This window comes from Phocoena phocoena, chromosome 7 (genome assembly GCF_963924675.1).
Source record: "Phocoena phocoena chromosome 7, mPhoPho1.1, whole genome shotgun sequence".
Taxonomy (NCBI): Eukaryota; Metazoa; Chordata; class Mammalia; order Artiodactyla; family Phocoenidae; genus Phocoena; species Phocoena phocoena.
The window spans coordinates 100,119,726-100,144,513 of record NC_089225.1 but is presented as its reverse complement, the minus strand read 5'-3'; the positions used below and the strand labels follow the sequence as shown (position 1 = coordinate 100,144,513).

The 24,788-nt window shown below is 38.0% G+C and overlaps 1 protein-coding gene across 2 annotated transcripts in view; it reads right to left on the bottom strand.

Moving 5' to 3' along the window:
* ACSL3 (acyl-CoA synthetase long chain family member 3) overlaps nt 1-24,788 on the bottom strand; it is an 80,276-nt gene that overhangs the window by 36,474 nt on the left and 19,014 nt on the right. Inside the window, exon 1 of one of the 2 annotated variants that reach the window (XM_065881224.1) lies at nt 22,316-22,372. The exons of the other annotated variant lie outside the window; for it this stretch is intronic. The gene's annotated coding sequence lies outside the window, so the exon portion shown is untranslated. Of the gene's footprint in view, nt 1-22,315; nt 22,373-24,788 lie in introns of those variants that run through there. 2 annotated transcript variants of the gene reach the window in all.

Genomic DNA, 24,788 nt, shown 5'->3' with positions numbered 1-24,788 from the left:
TGCCAATGCAGGGGACATGGGTTCGATCCCTAGTCTGGGAAGATCCCACATGCCGAGGAGCAACTAAGCTCGCGAGCCACAACTACTGAGCCCACGTGCTGCGACTACTGAAGTCTGCGTGCCTAGAGCCCCGTATACTGCAACAAGAGAGGCCACCACAATGAGAAGCCCACGCCCAACAACAAAGAGCAGCCCCCGCTCGCTGCAACTAGAGAAAGCTCACATGCAGCAATGAGGACGCAACACAGCCAAAAAATAATAAAAAGTAAATTAAATTAAAAAATAAAAAAGGAACAAATATCATATATATCACTTATATGTGGAATCTTAAAAAATGATACAAATGAACTTATTTACTAAACAAAAGTAGACTCACAGACAGAAAACAAACTATGGTTACCAAAGGGGAAAGGGCGGGAGAGGATAAATTAGGAATTTGGGATTAACAGATACATACTACTATTGATAGGTATGAAATAGATAAACAACAAAGACCTACTGTATTGCACAAGGAACTATATTCAATATCTTGTAATAACCTATAATGGAAAAGAATCTGAAAAAGAATATATATTAATGAGTCATTATGCTCTTCACCTGAAACGTTGTAAATCAACTATACTTCAATTAAAACAAGGAAAACAAGATTTAGGAAAAAACAAAAAAATGCCATGACAGAATATAGAAAGAACTCCTATAAATTAAAAAAAATTCAAGCAACAAAAAGGAAAACTGGGCAAAGAATATGTACAGAGAAGCCAAAAAAGAGGAAATGCAGATGGTTAATACATACAGACAATATTCTCCTGAACTTGTAATCAAGATTAAAATGAAACCATACTAATTTGCATCCAACAGTTTCACAAATATGTAAAAGACTACCATATATCCAGAGTGCACTGAAGTATTCCAGCAGTACAGTATTAATATTTAAAACACACACAAAACACACCCTTTGCAATCCCACATTCAAACTCTAGTCTACAGAAAAGCAAATGCTTATTAAACATATAAACAAAGATTCAATCATTCATTTGCCAAATAAATATTGAACACAGACTCCATACCCAGGATGAAGCCACAGTCATGAACAAAACATGGGAAGCAAGCAGCCCACGCACAAGTAACTAAATACCGAGAGGTAACAGGAGCTACCGAAACAAATAAAGCAGGTTAAAGGGAATGAACTTGAGGGAGGAGAGGACTGTTGCATTAGAAAGCAGTTAAGAAAAGGGATCTCAGGGGCTTCCCTGGTGGCGCAGTGGTTGAAAGTCCGCCTGCCGATGCAGGGGACACGGGTTCGTGCCCCGGTCCGGGAAGATCCCACATGCCGCGAAGCGGCTGGGCCCATGAGCCATGGCCGCTGAGCCTGCACGTCCGGAGACTGTGCTCCGCAACGGGAGAGGCCACAACAGTGAGAGGCCCGCGTATCGCAAAAAAAAAAAAAAAGAAAGAAAGAAAGAAAAAAAAAGAAAAGGCATCTCAGATGTTACGAGCGGATATCTAGGAGAAGAGCACTCTAGCTGAACCCCGGGAGAGAGGGGGACAGTGAAAGGAGACAAGGTCAGAGAGGATACTGTGAGAAAGGGGCCGGATCCTGAAGGGCCTGTCACTGTGAGAACAGTACTGACACGGAAGACCGCAGCTGCTGCAGGAGATCTGACAGGGATCAGATGGGGAGATGACACTGGCTTAGACCAGGAGGAGGACGGAGGCGGCAGTGAGAAATGACCTGACTCTATTTTGAAGGTATAGCCCTGTATACAGCGAGAGAGAAAGAGGGGTCAAAAGTGACTCTCAGGGTTTTGGCTTGAGACGTTGAAAACTACTGAGCTGCCATTTACTGAGATGGGAAGGCTGCAGGAGGAGATTTTGAAGAAGAGCAGTTCTGTTTTGTGAAAGGTTAACTTTGGGAATTCTCAGCCTATTTGTGGTATTTCAGGCATGAGACTGGCTGAGATGGCCTAGGGAGTGAGAAGAGGTACAAACAGCAGATCCTGGGGCATGTCAATGTTTAGAGGACTCGGGGACGAGAGGGGCCAGCAAACAGAGCATGAGAGGAGGGGTCGGTGTTGACAGAGGAGAAGCAGGAGGGTGGAGTCAAGGAGGACTCATCCGCTTTACACGTGTTGTCAACAAAGATAAATGGAAGCCACGCCTCCAATGAGATGAGACTTCACGCCCATTAGGATGGTCATTACCAAAAAAGAAAAAAACAAAACAGAAAATAAAAAGCATTGGCTGGGAGATGGAGGTGGAGAAACTGCAACCCTTTATTCACTGCTGGTGGGAATGTAAAATGTTACAGCTGCTACTGAAAACAGATTGGCAGTCCCTTAAAAAAATTAAACACAGAATTACCATATGATCCAGCAATTCCACTTTTGGGTATATTTCCCAAAGAACTGAAAGCATGGACTCTAACAGATATCTGCACACCAAAGTTCATAGCAGCGTTATTCATAACAGCCGAAAGACAGAAACAACCCAAATATCCATGACGCATACATGTATAAACAAAATGTGGCAGCCACACAATGGAATTATTCAACCTTAAACGAATGAAGTTCTGAGACATGCTACATGTATGAACCCTGAAAACATTACACTAAGTGAAATAAGGCAGACACAAAAAGACAAATATTTGATTCCACTTACATGACATACCTAAAATAGGCAAATTCATAAGAGACAAAGTAGAATGGTGGTTGCCAGGGGCTGAGGAGGCAGGGGAATGGAAAATTATGTTTTATGGGTACAGAGTTTGGAACGATGGGGAAGTTCTGGGGAATGGCTGATGGTGATGGGTGCAGAACAATGTGAATATACTTAATGCCTACTATACACTCAAAGATGATTACAATGGTACATTTTGTTATGTATATTTTACTACAATTTTTTAAAAATAAAAAAAAAATGAGGACTGGGAATCAGACACTGGATTTAACAACATGAAGGTCACTACTGACCTTGAAAAGAACTGTGGTTAAAGATCAAAGCCCAACTGGAGAGAGTTCGAGAAAGAACAGGAAGAGAGCTCTAGGAAGAGGAGTAGAGAAATAAGTACTAGGACAGGACAAAGCAGTTCCTTTTGTTTCAAAACTAAGAGATAACAGGAATTCCCTGGCAGTCCAGTGGTTAGGACTTGGAGCTTTCACTGCAGGGCCCAGGCTTGATCTCTGGTCAGGGAACTAAGATCCCACAAGCCACACGTGGCAGTCAAAAAAATAAAAATAGGAGATAGTATAGCTTGTCTGCATAGTGATAGCTATGACCCAAAAGAGGAAAGGATTACACTCATTCCTCAGAAACTTCAGAGGACCATTTCATGACCCCATGGGATGCTCCAGCCCCCTACATAAAACGGTACAGTACAGTCAGCTCTCTGTACCCACAGATACAGAACCCACCGATACCAAGAGTCAGCTGTGTGCAGAAGACAGTCACATCCTTGGGTAGGAGAGGGTGAGCATGGTACCCAAGTGGAAGAGGTTGTTGGCCTTAGATAGGAACAGGGAGGCAGATGCATGTGAATGGGTAGAAATGCTAACAGGAGCTGGTAGAAGATCCTCTTCTGGGTGCTTCTATGTTATCAGAGTAACAGGAAGAAAAAAAACACTGGCTGAGAGGGAGGAAAAAAGGAAAGTATTAAAAAATTAAGGAGAAAGATTTGGGGGAGAATGGATACATGTATATGTATGGCTGAGTTGCTTTGCTGTTAATCAGCTATACTCCGATATAAAATTAAAAGTTTAAAAAAATTAAGTATAAAGTAGTCATCTAGGAAAGCAGGAGGGCGCATGGAGCAGGGGACAGAGCAGGATCGCCTGGCAGCTCGAAAGGCCCACCTGAGGTCAGCCGCCGTGGATGTCAAGGGAGACCAATCAAGCCGGCTGTGTGCTTCCCAGCCAAGGTCAAGTGGACAGAGCATAAATATGGATCAGGGAGAGCTAGATTAACCAAGGATGGGATTTCATCAGGCAAGTTCCAGAACAAAGCAGGGGTAAAGAAAGGAAAGATAAGTAAACTAAGTCTGTTTCCAAGGCAGTCAGTATAATGACTGATAAGGCAATTTTAACTTGAGAAAGGAAGGCCACGAGGAGGGAAAGCATTTACGAGGAAACAGATCAGTGGAATTAGTCACAGAACTGTTGGAGGTGAGGCACTAAAAGGGTGTGAGTTGGAACCACAGGAGGTAATGGTCTGTGCAGAATGTCTGAAGTTGAGACTGCTGAGGCCGTACGGTTATCCATCACGGAGAGGTCTAGATTATAGTAACGGAGAAAGGGAAAGCAGAGGCAGACTAGAATATGAGATCATTTAAGGACAGGAGGTTAAGGAAATGAAAGGCTGTGGTACTGGAAGGATTGAAAACGCTAAGAATCATGATAGGATAGCAGTAGAGTCACAGGAAGCCTGAGGTTCTAATATTTAAGGAATAAGGGGATAGATGACTGTAACAAAAAGGAATTACGTATGGTAAGTAGTACAGTCTGAAGGCACAGCTTGGAGGATGTGGTAGTACTGTTTCAAAGGCAAAAAAACTGTTAATCAGATTAGGCCCAAGATGGAGTCGCTCATGCTAAGCCCCACGTCAGCAAAGCAAAACTTAGCTAAGTTTCTATGCTCAGCTCTCCTAGAAAAGGCAGGCGTAGGTCACCCAATCAGTCTGGCCTGCTCAGCACAAGTTACTTGACCCAGCTCCAATACCACCCTTTGCACCATGTAAAGGAAAATAAGCCTGCTTTAACCAATCAGCAAATGCCCAGTATAACTTCCTTTTTCTTGCTCATTGTGATCTACAAAAACCTCTTGCTTTGTACAGCTCTTTGGAGCTCCTTTCTGTCTGCTAGATTGGATGCTGCCTAATTCTTGAATTGCTGAATAAATCCTACTAGATCAGAAAATTGTGGAAAATTTTAACAATTAAAATCAGAAAATCTAAAATCAAACAATGGCTAAAGAACTTATACAGCCATTACAAACAATTATGGACAATTATTTGTGGACAATTATGCAGCCATCACAAACAAGTTATATGTACCTGCAATTAACCTGGAGGGACTTCCACATATCTTGTTAATTGTAAAAAAATTTAAATGCAGCTATAATTGGTCAAAGTACATTAATCTTTGAAGACCATGATAACTTCCACCTTTCCAATGCTCTCAGAACTGTTAATTAAAATAACAAGATGAGTCAAGTTTAACACTAAAAGAAAATGACCCATCATTATTTACACAATGCTAGATCAGCCAACACTAAATCTTTAAATGTGAAACTGTGTGATTACAACTAACTAGGTTCAAACACCTGAAATGTTTTTAAAACGTTTTATGTAAATGGTCAATTGTATTACATCAAAATAAGTTTTCCAGATCTCATATAATTTTATTTAGCTTTTGTTTAAAATCATAATGATGAAGTTTAAGAAAAATCTCTCCAAGTGTGGCCTCTATTATTTGAGAAGAAGAACACGGGAGACTTGGAGAGTGGAGGACGAGGAAGGAGGGCAGACAGGATTGTGGGTAACTGTCAGAACACTGAAGACAGAAGTTGGGGTTATGAAAATGACTGTGCATAAAGTAATGGAGATTAATAACCACCTTCAAATAATATGCTTCAGGAGTATATGAAATTCTGATGTTAAGATAAAATTTTATGTTTTAAATTGCTACCAAGGGGTATCAGTAATATCATAGTCATACAACCTGTATTAAGTCCCCACTTTTCTTTAAATGCTGCCCCCCTGCCTAAAAAAGCTACAAATTCTCATATGAACAGCTTCCAGAGACAACATGTTTTCGTAACAGGGAAAAAAATATAAATGCCTGAATTATTGCGGGGGGGGGGGTCGGGGTATAGGCTGCCAAAGGGATCAAGTTCATACTGTCATATCCATGGTTCTACCTGCTTAGATCTGGTTCATCTACAAGAAGGTCATAGGCTCAGGAGAGATGCAACACAGCAGTATCTCAATCCATCAACCTCCACAAGTTGGAAGACTGAACAATGGAAATGGGAGTCACTCTGAATCTAAGACATCTGCAATATCTACAGGAGGGAAGAGGTCAATTAACACAATTATATTCCCTCTGCCAACAGAGTCTTTTACGCTTCCACACTCACCCCCACCAAGAAAAGCCACCTGAAAGTTCAACTTCCAGAGCAGGGGAAGAACCCCTAAACTTGGAAATTCTCCTACAAATTCACTGAAGGCAGAGGGAGTGACCCAAAGAGAGAGAGGAGGTGACAAAACAATGCTCCAGAGGGGGCATCCTGATGCCTACAGACAATTTATTTCTTGCTTAACCGTACCCACAACCCAGTCCTATTTCCTCCTCTATATTTTCCTTGTAGCCTACACACCCAAACATGCATCAATACTATATAACTACTCACATCTGGAAAAAAATACAGCTTAGCATTTTCTAATGAAGTGTAAGTGGATTGCACAGCGATGAATATCAAGAAATCTGTATTTGCTGGCGTAAAGCATAACTAGAATTTTTCACCAGGCTTGCAATAAATGGGAAGCAATTCTGAGTACCAAGCAATCAAGTACTATGTAGGGAGCTTCATATCATCTCATTTAATTGTCACAAAAACCCACTTTCAAACAGATCGTGCCCAAAGACACATCTAACAGATGAGGTGAAATTTTAACCAACATGTTTGACTCCAAAGCCAACCCAAACTTTTTAATTTCCCACACACCCTAAACTCTTTTTAAAAAAAGGGGTGGAAAAAAGATAAAAAGCCCTTCACTACTTATAGATTCTCCCTTCCACAACTGTCACAGTCATATACATTCTACAGAAACCAAGAGTCCTGATAAATTATACAAATTACTTATTTTGAAATAAGAAACTGGGGTCAAGAAGGGCAGAAAGGAAGACTTCCTTCCCAAAACTAGACTTTACTGAATCGTCATAGAAAATGCAGCCAGCAATTATGATTTGCTATCAGAAAAGAATTTTAGAGGCGGGACCCTGGCTCTGATGAACATGTTTGCTTCTCTGCCTCCCAATGCTAAGATCCTAATATGAAAAATACACATCTGCTTCAGGAGAATGGTTTTAAAACATTCACTGACTGTGTGCACTGCTGCAAAAAAACAAACAAAAAACACCCAGACCCTAACTGTAGGAAAGTTTTTTTTAATTCTTACAAATATCAACATATAAGCTAATTTACTATGTTGACTCAGTACTGCATTGGTTCTCACTCTTCCTTCACTGAAAAAGATTTTGCCTTTATAAAACTTCAAATATTAATACAATCTTTCACAAATTTAAAAATTTGACCTCACAGCTATTACTATTCTATGAATGAAATTAGACTGTACAGCTGAAAATTGAGCCCACTAATCCATGTTAAGTACTTCCTTAATACAACAAATTAAAAAGCTCAAGAAATTCTGGGCCAGAAAGTCTATTAAAGACATTTTTAGAGGGATGAGTCATATTACCATCTGGATTAAATGAACTTTCAATTCACAACTAGGAAATGTGATGAGGAAATAATAGTTTGGTCTCTTCAAGAAAACTATGAGGCTTATATTTATTCTAACCTCAGAAAATAAGATTTTGACTCTAAAGACATATATTGGAAGGGAGGGAGGAAGAAAGGGAAGGAAAGAAGGAGAAAAGGGGAGAAAGGGAGGAAGAAAGGAGGGAGGAAAATTCAAGTCTTTGCCATAAATATAAATTAAAAACTGAAAAGCAGTTAAAAAAAATTTTATTTAAAATTGTGTCAAAAAAAAAACACCTAGGAATAAATTAACCAGTCTCCCAAGGCAAATGAAATAAAAGCAAAAATAAACAAATGGAATCTAGTTAAATACTTTCACACAGCAAAGAAAACCATAAATAAAAAGATAACCTACAGAATGGGAGAAGATATTTGCAACAATGAGACTGACAAGGTGTTACTATCCAAAATATACAAACAGCTATACAAACAGCTCATAAAGCGCAATATCAAAAAACCCCCAAACAACCCAATCAAAAAATGGGCAGAAGACATTTCTCCAAAGGAGACATACAGCTGGCCAACAGGCACATGAAAAGATGCTCAACACCACCAATCAGTAGAGAAATGCAAATCAAAACTACAATGAGGTATCACCTCACACCTGTCAGAATGGCTACCATCAAAGAGTCCACAAATAACAAATGCTGGAGAGGGTGTGAAATATTCCTACACTGTCAGTGGGAATATATCAATAATTTGTTGCAGCCACTATGGAAAACAGTACGGAGGTTCCTTAAAAAACTAAAAATAGAGCTGCAATATGATCCAGCAATTCCACTCCTGGGCATATATCCGGAAAAGATGAAAACTCTAATTCAAAAAGATACATGCACCCCAATGTTCACAGCAGCACGATTTACAACAGCCAAAACACAGAAGCAACCTAAATGTCCACTGACAGAAGAATGGGTAAAGAATATGTCATATATATACACACACACACACACACACACACACACACACACACACACACAATAGAATACTACTCAGCCATAAAAAAGAATGAAATATTGCCATTTGCAGAAACATGGATGGATCTAGAGAATATCTTACTAAGTGGAGTAAGTCAAACAGAGAAAGACAAATATCATAGGTATCACTTATATGTGAAATCTTAAAAAAAAAAAACACACAAATGAGCTTATTTACGAAACAGAAATAGACCTGCAGACACAGAAAACAAATTTATGGTTACCAAAGGGGAGATGGGATAAATTAGGCATTTGGGATTAACATATACACATTACCATATATAAAATAGATAACAAGGACCTACTGTATAGTACAGGAAACTATACTCAATATTTTGTAATAACCTATAAAGGAAAAGAATCTGGAAAAGTATATATATATTCTTTACATGTATAACTGAGTATATATATTCTTTATACATACATAAATGAATTCTTATATATATATATTCTTTATATATATATAAAAACAGAATCACTGTGCTGTACACCTGAAACTAACACAACACTGTAAACCAACTATACTTCAAAAAAAAATGTTCAGCTTTCTCAAAGGGTAAAAATAATAATAATAATACAAATGGATCTATACAAAACAGAAACAGATTCACAGGTGTAGAAAACAAACTTACGGTTACCAAAGGGGAAGTGGGGGGAGAAAAAATTAGGAGTATGGGATTAAAAGCTACAAAGTACTGTATATAAAATAGATAACCAACAAGAATTTACTGTATAGCACAAAGAACTACATTCAATATCTTATAATAACCTATAACAGAAAGTAATCTGAAAATACAGATATATGTCTGAAAACTTTTATTCCATTTTCCTTTTCTAAATAAAGTCCAAGCCAGACGTTCTTTCAAAAAATAAAAAATGCTGTGTCCCGGCATAAAATTAAACAAGAAACAAAGAAATTAGGCAAGGAAATTTATACCTTTTTCTGCTTGTTACAGAACAAGGATTTTAAACAAATTCATGCACAAGAATACACAAATACACACCTACACCAGTCTCAGCTCTGCAACCAATTGCTATGAGTCCTTGTCCAAGTCACTAAATCCTAATTTGCTTACCATTAATGTTGATGGAATTCAACTAGATCTATTTCAAGGCTATATTCTATTGATGTAAAGGACTCCCAGACTGATTTAGAAGCACTGACAACCATCAAACACTGGAGATTTAAATGCCCTGAGGAACCCATTTCTGTCTTCTTTATAAGGTACATCCCTCTCCTTTTGGGGGTGAAGGGAAAAGGGGTAGGGAAAGAGTTCCCTGCTTAAAAACACACACACACAAACACACATGCACACACAAAGAAAAAACACTCAACGAGAAGACTTCTAAAACTCCATTTCAAAAATTCTAACATTTTCCGGACTTCCCTGGTGGTCCAGTGGTTGAGACTTTGCCTTCCAATGCAAGGGGTGCAGGTTCAATCCCTGGTCGGGGAGCTAGGATCGCACATGCCTCCCAGCCATAAAAACAGAAGCAATATTATAACAAATTCAATAAAGACTTTAAAAATGGTCCACTTCAAAAAAAAATTCTAACATTTTCTAATCAGATTGCCTCCACGGTGAGAAAAAGAAGAGTTGCAAGAAAGGGGTAGGGGAAAGCCTTTACTTCCTTTTCATTTTGAATCACGTGAACGTACTATCTTAACAACAACAAAAGTCCTTTTTAACATATATATAGTCTAAAGACGATATGGGTGATCTGTGAGATTGTGCTGGTGGTGGACAGACTGATCCAACAAAGAGGAGAGGGGTTCAGATCTGGGTTAAGTTTCCCACCATGTAAAGGAGAACTAACTGCTCAAACCAAGACACACACACACACACACACACGTTTTAATGCATTGGCAAAATGTGGTTTCATACATTCATCCTGACCTCTCACATCTATGTCCACTTAGCTAAAAGAACGAGTCAAGTACCCCAGAAAAGGAAACTGCCAGATGCTACTCCCTTCCTCAGGTAAATGTATAAACCTGAGGTCCGCACAAAAGAAGCAGTAAAGTGGTCTTTTTACCCATTAGAATGTCCTTTCACTCTTCCTTAGGGTTGCCAGATTTAACAAATAAAAATACAAGATGCCCAGTTAAAGCTGAATTTCAGGTAAACAACAAATTTCAGTGTACCTATGTCCGTGCAATATCTGGGACATACAGTAAACCATTATTCAACATGTATCTGAAATTCAGCTTTAACTAAGTGCCTGGTATTTTATATGGCAACCCTACTCCTATCCCCAATCCACCTCAAAGTGGGAAAATTGGGATGACCAACCACTCTAGTTTGCCGGGGACTTCAGGGTTTCCTGGTACACAGGACTTTTCAGTACTAAAACCAGGGAAGTTCCAGGCAAACCAGAATGAGCTAGTCACCCTAAAATTAATTTCACCAAGTAAGCAAACCAATTATAGCCTGGGCTCCACCACTAGTTAAGTCTGATCTTTTATTAATGAAATAACTTTTCTGTACCTTATTTCCCTATATGTACAAAATGTAAAGTGCGGCAGATATAAGGGACTCTGGAAAAATGCAAAGGCATGTAAATGCTAATTATCAGCATAGCTGGTTTGGGTACAAAGTTCTTTTTCATGTGGAGCTTCAAAGCAGACAGGTACTTGTTTCACTTATATACTTTTTACATGACCTACTGAAGGTTCTATTCCTTGCAACACTGGTTTGATTGCACACAGAAACTGTTCAACAGACCTGCTCCTTTCAGAACCAAGGCTACGCTGTGGGTTTGATGCTGGCCCCCCACGTTCTTGCTGTATAACATGGGACCCCCAAGCTTCAGGTTCACTGTACAACTGGGGTAATAACAAATACCTCACAAAACTCCCTTGGGGAAAAAACAAGAGAAGTGAAAGCATTCTTCATAAATTACAAAATACAGTGTATGTTTTAGTAGCACTTTAAATTTGTTTATACAAAACTATGGATACCAGTATCAATATTTTTATCTTGATAATTTCTTATACCCCCCTGATTCTGAAGGTACTGAAGTCAATTCAGCTGTACTCTGGCTCCACAGCCTAAGCTCTCAGTAAAAGACTGGGGTTTGTTTTTTTGTTTTGGCTGCGTTCTTCGTTGCTGCACGTGGGCTTCCTCTAGTTGTGGCGAGCAGGGGCTACTCTTTGTTGCGGTGCGCGGGCTTCTCATTGCGGTGGCTTCTCTTTGTTGCGGAGCACGGGCTCTAGGCACACAGGCTTCAGTAGTCGTGGCACACGGGCTCAGTAGTTGTGGCTCGTGGGCTCTAGAGTTCAGGCTCAGTAGTTGTGGTGCACGGGCTTAGCTGCTTCACGGCGTGTGGGATCTTCCCGGACCAGGGTTCGAACCCGCGGCCCCTGCATTGGCAGGCGGATTCTTAACCACGGAGCCACCAGGAAAGTCCCAACACACTGGGTTTGACACTTTGCTCCACTACTTACGAAATGTCACCTTAGGTAAATTACCTTTCTAAGCTTTAGTTCCCTCATCTGTAAAATGTGGAGAATAATATCTGTATCACATAAACAGTTAATACATGTAAAGAATATAACAACTGTCTCATAATAAGCACTCAAGTATCAGCTGCTATTATTATTGATTAAATAAAGATTCAAAGGTAAGAAGCAGCTGAAACCATATATACATCCATGAAGTCCCTTATAAAATAGTAAGCAAAAATAATGACGCTTAACACATCTTGTATTTGGAATTGGTACTAGTCCACTGAGCCTCCTTAGCTAGCCAGTCAGTTTTGGGAATTTCTCTCCATGAGCTTTAGTTAGATGATTACAAATTTATGTTTAAGAAAATACATATACTAATATTTTTTTCTCATGTCTAGTACTCCATGCAAAAATTTTAAGTCCTTGGATTTTACAACACAGAACTATTGAATCCCACTCCCTGGATCCCACTCCAGTCCCAAAGGTAGAGAATACATGTGGAACACAACTCGGGACCAACTCTGTTTAACCAATTCAACTTACACAGTCCCTATACACCTAAAGAATATGATCCTCAACAAGTTTCCCTAACTCTCAGGGGTTTAGGTCCACCCTTAACAACCTCATACCTGGACCCAGCAACACAAAGGGAAGTACTAAGAGGTGGCTCTAAAGTCCATTCATCTATCTCATTATCGTGTGGTCGATCACCAAACAGTTCCCACGCAGACAAACAAACACACATACACAAGCCCCAGGTTCAGGGTTCTGAATCATTTTGCCTCAAGTTCCTCATCTATGGGAAAGCCTACCCCTACTCTGCTTTCTACTTACCTTCCCAAGACATATACCCTCCCCTCCTCTTATTATATCCAGAAGAAGTGATAATGAAATTCTCTATACAAAAGTACAGCTTTTTACATTAGAATTTTGTTCAAGGTTGATTCATTGAAGGGGAATGGGGAGAATGGCATGTTAGTCACTATTACATTACCCAAATGGTAGGGCAGAGGAACCAAACTTAGGACACCTACTTACTAGCATTGTTTTGACATTATTAACAATACTTACCAGTAAGTACTAACCGGCCAAGAACTGAATTCCTTGTCTATATTAAAACATATATTAAATAGGACTATTTTCCCCTTTAGGACTATTCCTTATTTATTCCAGTGATCTCACACAAAATGGCTAATGAGGGCCAACTATATAAACATTTCAGGAGAACATGAACTATTAAATTATATAATGACATCAGCTTGGCTGGTTGGTACTTGAGGGTCTTTATAATTCCAACTCAATCCAGCTAAGTGCTATATATAGTATTACATGAACCCATACCTAGGATAGTAAACAGATGGCCTAATGTTTTTTTGGGGGGGCCCCACAACGTGCGGCTTGTGGGATCTTAGTTCCCCGACCAGGGATCGACCCTGGGCCCTCTGCAGTGAAAGCACAGAGTCCTAACCACTGGACCACCAAGGAATTCCCCAGATGGCCTAATTTTTAAGTGAAGGTTGATTTAGCTGTATTAACAATTTCCCTTTTGAACTTACCTATTTTCTTCCCTAGAGTAAAATTTAAAATAAAATTAAAGAAAATTCAAAGGCTTAATAGTTCCAAACATATGAAATATGTCAGCAAACTAAATATGCTTATAATGAGCAAGGTATGCACGTTTGAGAAAAGAAAGCGCTTCAGGTAAGTTTAGCCTTTAGGAATATGAAGAGATTCAAGTGTCTAAATTAAGATTTTCAGGATAATTTAATCTAAGATAATTTTTAAATGCTTCTAGTAAAAAAGAAAAAAATAATAAAATGCTAGAATAATTTTGCAATCTAAATTCTACTGAAAACTATCCAGTCTGACTCTATACCTGTTCTTTCAATTCCAAGTATTTATAAATTGTTCAGTAAGATTCTTTAGATATTTCCTTTTTCACCTCCTTACCCCAAAAGCCCTTCTTACCTAAATTTTGGCGTTATCAGTTAAAATCAAACTTAAGAAAAAGCAAATAACATATATAATTAGACATTATAAGTACACTGTGGATGAATGACCTGTATCACAACATTACATCAACTTCATTATTTATACTATCTGAATGATAGCTAAGAATAAGGTTTAAACATTCAACTACTTCCTTTAGTCAATAGTCTTTTACTTGTATTTTATTCATGATTTTTTCCTTGTTTAATTTACATAAAATATTTTCTTCTTTCCATAAATCCTCAATTATTTTACCATTAATAAAGCTTTATCTAAACAGGTTTCAAAATCAAAGCTACTAAGATAAAGCATTGTCTTCCCACTCCTCTCCACCACTCTCCGATGTGCTCAGTTTTCTGGCCTCTGCAGTTTTTCCATCAATGTTCAAAAACTAGATTGTGTTTTAAAAACAGAAGGTGTTAAAGAAAGGAATCCACCTTCAATACCTATGAGCAGTATTTGGCCTGACTCTAAGAAACCTTTTCGTGTTACACCAAGGGAGTGGCAAAACCGCTGCTGTCCCCATCTCCTTGCAAACTTATAATCTGCATCATTTTCACTGAAATACAAATGAAAATACTCTGAATAATTTCTCTCTACTGCACGACTAAACGCACAAGTAACACTTTCTGCTACCAGCTGAATGTGGACTACTGGATCAAGTAAGTGATGAAATCCTGAAGGCCATCAAAACTTGTCTACTCTATAAAATATTTAAGTATGAATCACTAGAATCATGGATAGAATTTCCCTTTTTTTAATCAGTATAACTGAACATCAAGAAAAAGAGTAATCAACTTGCTGTGAATCTGTAACATAGATTTAAAACACTACTGAATAGCAATGATAATGAATCTAAATTTATTCACATACAATTCTACTTGTTAATATTCTCTTTTAAATTCTACATGTCATTTTTTGGGGGGACTACTAATAAGTAGCATTAAAATAATACCCAAATCAAAATCTGCTTCTCCAAATTTCTTAAGGAGTTTTAAATGCTTCAATCTAACAACTACACAAAGGATATGCACACAAGTGAATCAGATCAATTTTTACATCATATCTTAAGTCACAAAACTTCTGAATATGAGTAGTTCCCAAATGTGAAGAGGTGGAGTTCTAAGTTTTATAATTCAAGACACTGGGTTTCTCAAATAGTCCATGAAATTCTATTTACTTCATAATACAGTTAACCTACATAAAATGATGAATTTCTTTTCCTCTTTTTGGATACCTGATCAAGTCTAGGCAAAATTATGAGAGACAAAGTTACCTTTGTCACTCTGCCACAGCACCTTTTTCTCCATGCACTGTTTCCCTCCCCCACCCTAAACAGATGGACTAAACTTCCAAAACCACTTCTTTCTCTACCCCAATCTAGCTGACCCTCAATAAAGGCAACACTAATTGCAGTCATTTATATAAATGCTTTACTCTTTAATAACTGCTGTTCAGTACACAGTAAATTAACTTTGCGATTTTAATTCCAATGTAAATCTAAACTATGTTGATCTATTCTTAGCTAGAAATTTGAAGTTTGGGGTTTCCAAAGAATTTCCCTTTTATGTTCGCTAAAATAAATTTGTAGAGAAAATAACAGTGTTCCAATATATTTAGTCACTTCAAAGCATTCTTCATTTAGCCAAGTATATCGCTCAAGAAGATGCAGGCAAAGAAATGTCTAAAGTAAAACAAAGGCACACCAATGGGCAAGGTATGTGCCTTTCTCCATCATACCTGCTTCATTAAAAGATGGTAACCTTGGATATGCACGTAAAAAGTCTAGAAGGACACACTCCAAATTGGTAAGGGGTAATCTCTAGCAAAAGAAACAGGGGACAGGGAAGATTCCTTTTACTTACACACTCTTATACTGTTTACAGTTTTTAGTAATAAACATTCTTCATGTAATTTCTTAAAATCAGTAGAAAATGTAAAATCAGTAAACTCAACAGCTGTGGGCAAAGATTCTGAAATGATCTTCTGAAATAGAAGATAAATGTCAACAATCAAGATTCTAAGAGATAAAACGCTTATTGCTATTATATTTGCAAAGCACTTAAACAACACAGACTCTTCCTTATAACGGTTCTAACCAACTTTACCCTCACTTCTCAGAATGCTAAAAACTTCCTGGACACATGATCCTTAAATTCTTGCCCCAAAATTTCACAAACTCTAATTCACTTCAGAAGTCACAGTAAGTAAAGAATAAAACGATGCTATATTTTACCCCATGACAACTAATTAACAGGAAGATCTTGCTACAGGTTAACAAAAACTCCACTGCTGGACACATGCGGATGCAGTGGGCGCAGGCGCGGGCATACGACGTCTATACTCCATGTGAAGCCAGGTCTTCCGGCACTTGAGGATCCACGGAAAGCGAGTTTTTGAACGCCTACAATGCAATGGCATTCATTTCACTTTCTAAACCTGATAACCAGATGGTAGAAGATACGCTTGCTCTTCAGGGCACAGTTCATCCGGGTGGCTGACAGAGTCTTGGTGCTCCAGCTGGGTGCCAAGCCTGAGGCTCTGAGGTGGGAGAGCCGAGTTCAGGACACTGGTCCAGCAGAGACCTCCGAGCTCCACATAACATCAAATAGCGAAAGCTCTGCCAGAGATCTCCATCTCGATGCTAAGACCGAGCTCCGCTCAATGACCAGCAAGCTACACTGCTGGACACTCCATGCCAAACAACTAGCAAGACAGGAACACAGCCCCATCCATTAGCACAGAGGCTACCTAAAATGATAATAAGTTCACAGACACCACAAAACACACCACTGGACATGGTCCTGCCTACCAGAAAGACAAGATCCAGCCTCATCCACCAGAACAAAGGCACCAGTCTCCTCCACCAGGAAGCCTACACAACCCACTGAACCAACCTTACCCATTGGGGACAGACACCAAAAACAACGGGAACTACCAACTTGCAGCCTGCAAAAAGGAGACCCCAAGCGAGGAAAGTTAAGCAAAATGAGAAACAGAGAAATACAAAGCAGATGAAGGAGCAAGGTAAAAACCCACCAGACCAAACAAATGAAGAGAAAATAGGCAGTCTACCTGAAAAAGAATTCAGAGTAATGAGAGTAACGATGATCCAAAATCTTGGAAACACAATGGACAAAATATAAGAAACATTTAACAAGGACCTAGAAGAACCAAAGAGCAAACAAACAATGATGAACAACACAATAAATGAAATTTAAAATTCTCTAGAAGGAATCAATAGCAGAAAAACTAAGGCAGAAGAATGGGTAAGTGACCTGGAAGATAAAATACTGGAAATAACTACTGCAGAGCAGAATAAAGAAAACAGAATGAAAAGAATTGAGGACAGTCTCAGAGACCTCTGGGACAACATTAAACGCACCAACATTCGAATTACAGGAGTCCCAGAAGAAGAAGAAATAAAAAAAGAGACTGAGAAAATATATGAAGAGATTACAGTTGAAATCTTCCCTAATATGGGAAATAATCAAGTCCAAGAAGCACAGAGAGTCCCATATAGGATAAATCCAAGGAGAAACATGCCAAGACCATATTAAATCAAACTATCAAATATTAAATAGCAAGAAAAAATATTAAAAGCAGCAAGAGAAAAGCAACAAATAACATACAAGGGAATCTCCATAACGTTAACAGCTGATCTTTCAGCAGAAAATCTGTAAGCCAGAAGGGAATGGCAGGACATATGTAAACTGATGAAAGAGAAAAACCTACAACCAAGATCACTCTACCACGCAAGAATCTCATTCAGATTCGACAGAGAAATTAAAACCTTTACAGACAAGAAAAAGCTAAGAGAATTCAGCACCACAAAACCAGCTTTACAACAACTGCTAAAATAACTTCTCTAGGCAGGAAACACAAGAGAAGGAAAAGACCTACAATAACAAACCCAAACAATTAAGAAAATGGTAAGAGGAACATACATATCAATAATTACCTTAACTGTAAATGGATTAAATGCTCCAACCAAAAGACACAGACTGACTAAATAGATACAAAAACAAGACCATATATATGCTGTCTACAAGAGACCCATAGCAGACTTAGGGACACGTACAGACTGAAAGTGAGGGGATGGAAAAAGATATTCCATGCAAATGGAAATCAAAAGAAAGGTGGAGTAGCAATTCTCATATCAGACAAAATAGACTTTAAAATAAAGACTATTAGAAGAGACAAAGAAGGACACTACATAACGATCAAGGGATCAATCCAAGAAGAAGATATAACAATTGTAAATATTTATGCGCCCAAACAGGAGGACCTCAATACTTAAGGCAAATGCTAACAGCCATAAAAGGGGAAATCGACAGTAATACAGTCACAGTAGGGGACTTTAACACCCCACTTTCACCAATGGACAGGTGATCCAAAATGAAAATAAGGAAACACAAGCTTTAAATGATACATTAAACACAATGGACTTAATTGATATTTATAAGACATTCCATCTAAAAACAACAGAATACAATTTCTTCTCAAGTGCTCATGGAACATTCTCCAGGACAGATTATATCTTGGGTCACAAATCAAGCACTGGTAAATTTAAGAAAACTGAAATCTTATCAAGTATCTTTTCCAACCACAACGCTATGAGACTAGACATCAATTACAGGGAAAAAATCTGTTAAAAAAAAAAAAAAATACACATGAAGGCTAAACAATACACTAAATAACCAAGAGATCACTGAAGAAATCAAAGAGAAAATCAAAAAATACGTATAAACAAATGACAATGAAAACACGACGAACCAAAACCTATGGGACGCAGCAAAAGCAGTTCTAAGAAGGAAATTTATAGCAATACAATCCTACCTCAAGAAACAAGAAACATCTCAAATAAACAACCTAACCTTACAGCTAAAGCAATTAGAGAAAGAACAAAAAACCCCCAAAGTTAGCACAAGGAAAGAAATCATAAAGATCAGATCAGAAACAAGTGAAAAAGAAACGAAGATAACGATAGCAAAGATCAATAAAACTAAAAGCTGGTTCTTTTGAGATGAACAAAATTGATAAACCGTTAGCCAGACTCATCAAGAAAAAAAGGGAGAAGAGTCAAATCAATAAAATTAGAAATGAAAAAGGAGAAGTAACAACTGGCACTGCAGAAATACAAAGGATCATGAGAGATTACTACAAGCAACTACATGCCAATAAAATGGACAACCTGGCAGAAATGGACAAATTCTTAGAAAAGCACAACCTTCCCAGACTGAACCAGGAAGAAATAGAAAATATGAAAAGACCAATCACAAACACTGAAACTGAGACTATGATTAAAGATCTTCCAACAAACAAAAGCCCAGGACCAGATGACTTCATAGGCGAATTCAATCAAACATTTAGAGAAGAGCTAACATCTATCCTTCTCAAACTCTTCCGAAATATAGCAGAGGGAGGAACACTCCCAAACTCATTCTACGAGGCCACCATCACCCTGATACCCAAACCAGACAAATGTCACAAAAAAAGAAAACTACAGACCAATATCACTGATGAACATAGATGCAAAAATCCTCAACAAAATACTAGCACACAGAATCCAACAGCACATTAAGAGGATCGTACACCATGATCAAGAGGGGTTTATCCCAGGAATGCAAGGATTCTTCAATATGCGCAAATCAATCAGTGTGATAAACCATATTAACAAATTGAAGGAGAAAACCCATACAATCTCAGTAGATGCAGAAAAAGCTTTTAACAAAATTCAACACCCATTTATGATAAAAACTCTCCAGAAAGTAGGCAAAGAGGGAACTTACCTCAACATAATAAAGGCCATATATGACAAACCCACAGCCAACATTGTTCTCAATGGTGAAAAACTGACACCATTTCCACTAAGATCAAGAACAGGACAAGGTTACCTGCTCTCACCACTCTTATTCAACACAGTTTTGGAAGTTTTAGCCACAGCAATCAAAGAAGAAAAAGAAATAAGAGGAATCCAAATCAGAAAAGAAGTAGTAAAGCTGTCACTGTTTGCAGATGACATGATACTACACACAGAGAATCCCAAAGATGCTACCAGAAAACTACTAGAGCTAATCAATGATTTTGGTAAAGTAGCAGCATAAAAAATTAATGCACAGAAATCTCTTGCATTCCTATGCACTAATGATGAAAAATCTGAAACAGAAATTAAGGAAACACTCCCATTTACCACTGCAACAAAAAGAATAAAATACCTAAGAATAAGCCTACCTACGGAGACAAAAAACCTGTATGCAGAACACTATAAGACACTGATAAAAGAAATTAAAGATGATACAAACAGGTGGAGAGATATACCATGTTCTTGGATTGGAAGAATCAACATTGTGAAAATGACTCTACTACCCAAAGCAATCTACAGATTCAATGCAATCCCTATCAAACCACCACTGGCATTTTTCACAGAACTAGAACAAAAAATTTCACAATTTGTATGGAAACACAAAAGACCCCGAATAGCCAAAGCAATCTTGAGAAAGAAAAACGGAGCTGGAAGAAGCAGGCTCCCTGACTTCAGACTATACTACAAAGCTACAGTAATCAAGATAGTATGGTACTGGCACAAAAACAGAAATACTGATCAATGGACCAGGACAGAAAGTCCAGAGATAAACCCACGCACATATGCTTACCTTATCTTTGATAAAGGAGGCAAGAATATAAAGTAGAGAAAAAACAACCTCTTCAATAAGTAGTGCTTGGAAAACTGGACAGCTACATGTAAAAGAATAAAATTAGAACACTCCCTAACTCCATACGCAAAAATAAACTCAAAATGATTAAAGACCTAAATGTAAGGCCAGACACTATAAAAGTCTTAGAGGAAAACATAGGCAGAACATTCTATGACATAAATCAGAGCAAGATCCTTTTTGACCTACCTCCTAGAGAAATGGAAAGAAAAACAAAAATAAACAAATGGGACCTAATGAAACTTAAAAGCTTTTGCACAGCAAAGGAAACCATAAATAAGACCAAAAGACAACCCTCAGAATGGGAGAAAATATTTTCAAATGAAGCAGCTGACAAAGAATTAATCTCCAATATTTACAAGCAGCTCATGCAGCTCAATATCAAAACAGCAAACAACCCAATCCAAAAATGGGCAGAAGACCTAAACAGACATTTCTCCAAAGAAGATATACAGATTGCCAACAAACACATGAAAGAGTGCTCAACTTCATTAATCATTAGAGAAATGCAAATCAAAACTACAATGAGATATCATCTCACACCAGTCAGAATGGCCATCATCAAAAAATCTACAAACAATAAATGCTGGCGAGGGTGTGGAGAAAAGGGAACCCTCTTGCACTGTTGGTTGGAATGTAAATTGATACAGCCACTATGGAGAACAGTATGGAAGTTCCTTAAAAAACTAAAAATAGAGCTATCATATGACCCAGCAATCCCACTACTAGGCATATACCATGAGAAAACCATAATTCAAAAAGAGTCACACACCACAATGTTCACTGCAGCTCTATTTACAATAGCCAGGACATGGAAGCAACCTAAGTGTCCATCGACAGAAGAATGGATAAAGAAGATGCGGCACATATATACAATGGACTATTACTCAGCCATGAACAGAAACGAAATTGAGTTATCTGTAGTGAGGTGGATGGACCTAGAGACTAGAGTGGCGTGGACATATATACACTACCAAACGTAAAACAGATAGCTAGTGCGAAGAAGCCACATAGCACAAGGAGATCAGCTAGATGCTCTGTGTCCACCTAGAGGGGTAGGATAGGGAGGGTGGGAGGGAGATGCAAGAGGGAGAAGATATAGGGATATTGTTTATGTATAGCTGATTCACTTTGTTCTACAGCAGAAACTAACACACCATTGTAAAGCAGTTATACTCCAATAAAGATGTTTAAAAACAAACAAAAAACAACAAAAAATCCACTGTTTTACTGGCCTTCAGCCTACAATTTCTGTTAAAATGTCCAGTTTGAAATTTTAAATAAAACACAAATTTCAAAGGACCATCACGTGTTGACATGGTGCTACCAGTCTAATTAGTGCTAAACTTTGCCAAATAAAGAGGATACTGAGGTTCAAACTTTTGCAGAGATGCTTAGTGATATTCAAATTGAGGAAAGGAAGGTTAAATATCAATAATATTGCTGAATAACATGGCTCAATGTTCCAATGGGCTTACATGGAATTAAAATTAGTGTAAAAGCTACTTTCTCATAACTTTCATAATTCTACAATCACAAAATGGAGAGAAAATAATTTTTTCTTTGACAGTTTACCCACACTTGGTTTTAACTTAATACGTTTTACACCTAATAATAGAAACTTTGTAGTTAAATAAAATTAAACATTTTACCAGCTGACAATGGTAGGAGGTACTAGTGCCTTCAAATATGTGCTTTTGTTTCAATACCTGTCAAAACAAACACATGAAGGCAAGCATTACTACTCCTCATCTGGTTAATCATAGAGCCAAATATCAACCTTTTCCTGGAGATATCTCTATCTCCAAATCTCACAGGAAAATTTCTGTTGAGTTTTTCTGGAAACATCATCTATTATACTAGCAAGTGACATTTTATCATGTAAACTTTTACCAAAAAAGCATGTTGTATATACCACTACACACCTATTAGTATAACCAAAATCCAAAATCCTAACATCACTAAATGCTACAAGAATGCAGAGCAACAGGAACTCTCATTCACTGCTGGTGGGAATGCAGAATGGTACAGCCACTTTGGATGACAGTTTAGCAGTTTCTTACAAAATTAAACATACTCTTACCGTATGATCCGGCAACTGATCTCCTTGGTATTTACTCAAATGAGTTGAAAATGTATGTCTAGACAAAAAAGCTGCACACAACTGTTTACAGCAGCTTTATCTGTAAATGCCAAAATTTGGAAGTAACCAAGATGTCCTTCAGCAAGTGAATGTGTAACTGCTACATCCAGGCAATGGAATGTTATTCAGCACTAAAAAGAAATGAGCCATTAAGCCATGAAAAGATAGAGGAAACTCAAATGCAGATTACTAAGTGAAAGAAGTCAATCTGAAAGGTTCCATACTATATGATTCCAACTATATGACATTCTGGACAAGGCAAAGCTACGGAGACAGGATTGGGACTACTGAGACAGCAAAGTGTTGCCTAGGGTTAAGGAGAAAGAAGGGATGAACAGGCAGAGCAGAGAGGATTTTCAGAGCAGTGGAACTACTCTGTACGATACTATAATGGTAGATATACGACATTACATATTTGTCAAAATCCATGGAACGTACAACACCAAGAGTGACCTCTAATGTAAGCTGAGGACTGTGCGTGATAACAATGCGTCAGTGTAGGTTCATCGATTGTAATAAATGTACCACTCTGGTGCAGGACGCCGAAACCGGGGGAGGCTGTGCATATGGGAGAACAGGGGATACATGGGAAATCTCACTACCTTCTGCTCAATTTTGTTGTGAACTTGAAACTACTCTTAAAAAATAAAGTCTACCTTTTTAAAAAAGGTATATCCAAAACTTTTATAAAGTATGTTGAGTTTTTTCACTCACTGTTATGATGGTCAAGGAGAATTAGTAAGTTTTATAATACTATTTCACTGTATATACCATACTTTTGTATATCATCTCAATGATTTTCTCAATCACTTTCAAAGCAGATAGGTTAGCAATCACTACAGTTACTTTAAAAAATATATTAACATCAGCCCAAACTCACAGAGCTAGTAAGTAATGGTTAAGTATTTTGAGTCAAAGTTCAGCACACCACTGCCTCACTATTAATTTCCTCATTCGCTACAAGGCAGCCAGATGTACTTTAAAAGGGACAGGCCTTAAAACCAGATATATGTGGGTCCAAAATCCCGGCTCTGTTTTTTGATAGCTATGATTCTAGACACATTCATTCGTTTCTTCATTCATCTATCCATCTGTCCATGGGGAGTGAGGGGGGCATCTTATCAATTTACTTATTTCTTGTGCCAGTTTACTCATTATGTAAGTGAGGACAGCAACAACATATATGAACAATACATATCCATATTTGTCGAATTTCTATAAATAGAAGGCAACGCAATAGAAAAAATGGGCTATGTACATTCAGAGAAAAAATCCAAACGCCTATTAACTTTGAAAAAACAGGTCAACATCACTAGTTATCCAGGAAATGCAAATTAAAACAATATAATTTTCCCCTATCAGATTTCTTTTAATGAAAAAAAAATCACAAGTATTGGCAAGGATATAGGAAACAAGATCGCTCTTGGCATTATTAGGGGAAGTGCAGCCACTTTGCAGAGCAATTTGGCAGCAAAAGCTAAAAATGTAAATTCCTATGACTTAGTGAATCCCTTCTGAGTAATTTGCCCTGGAGAAGGTTTGACACAGGTGCATGTTTACTTTACCTTGTTTTGTTTTCTAATATGGCAAGTCCTAGTATTCAATTGACCCTCAATAATTGCTGAATCTCTTCAACAAAGATTTAATGATCCATTCATTTTTGGCCAAGGAGGCAAGAAGAGAAGAAACTGCAGGCAGTAATAGTATTTGGAAAAGCAGAGGTATTCAAGAAAAGGGCAATTTAAGAAAACTCTAAGTATTTGTTGTAGGCTGATTAACGACCTCAAAGGTATCAGGTCCTAATCCCTGGAACCTGTAAATGTTACCTTATTTGGAAAATGGGTCTTTGCAGGTGTTATTAAATTAAGGCTTTTGAGATGGGGAGACAATCGTCGATTACCCAGTGGGCCCTAAATGCCATCACAAGTGTCCCTGTAAGACAGAAGCACTAGATTTGACATACACAGTGAAGATGAAGCAGA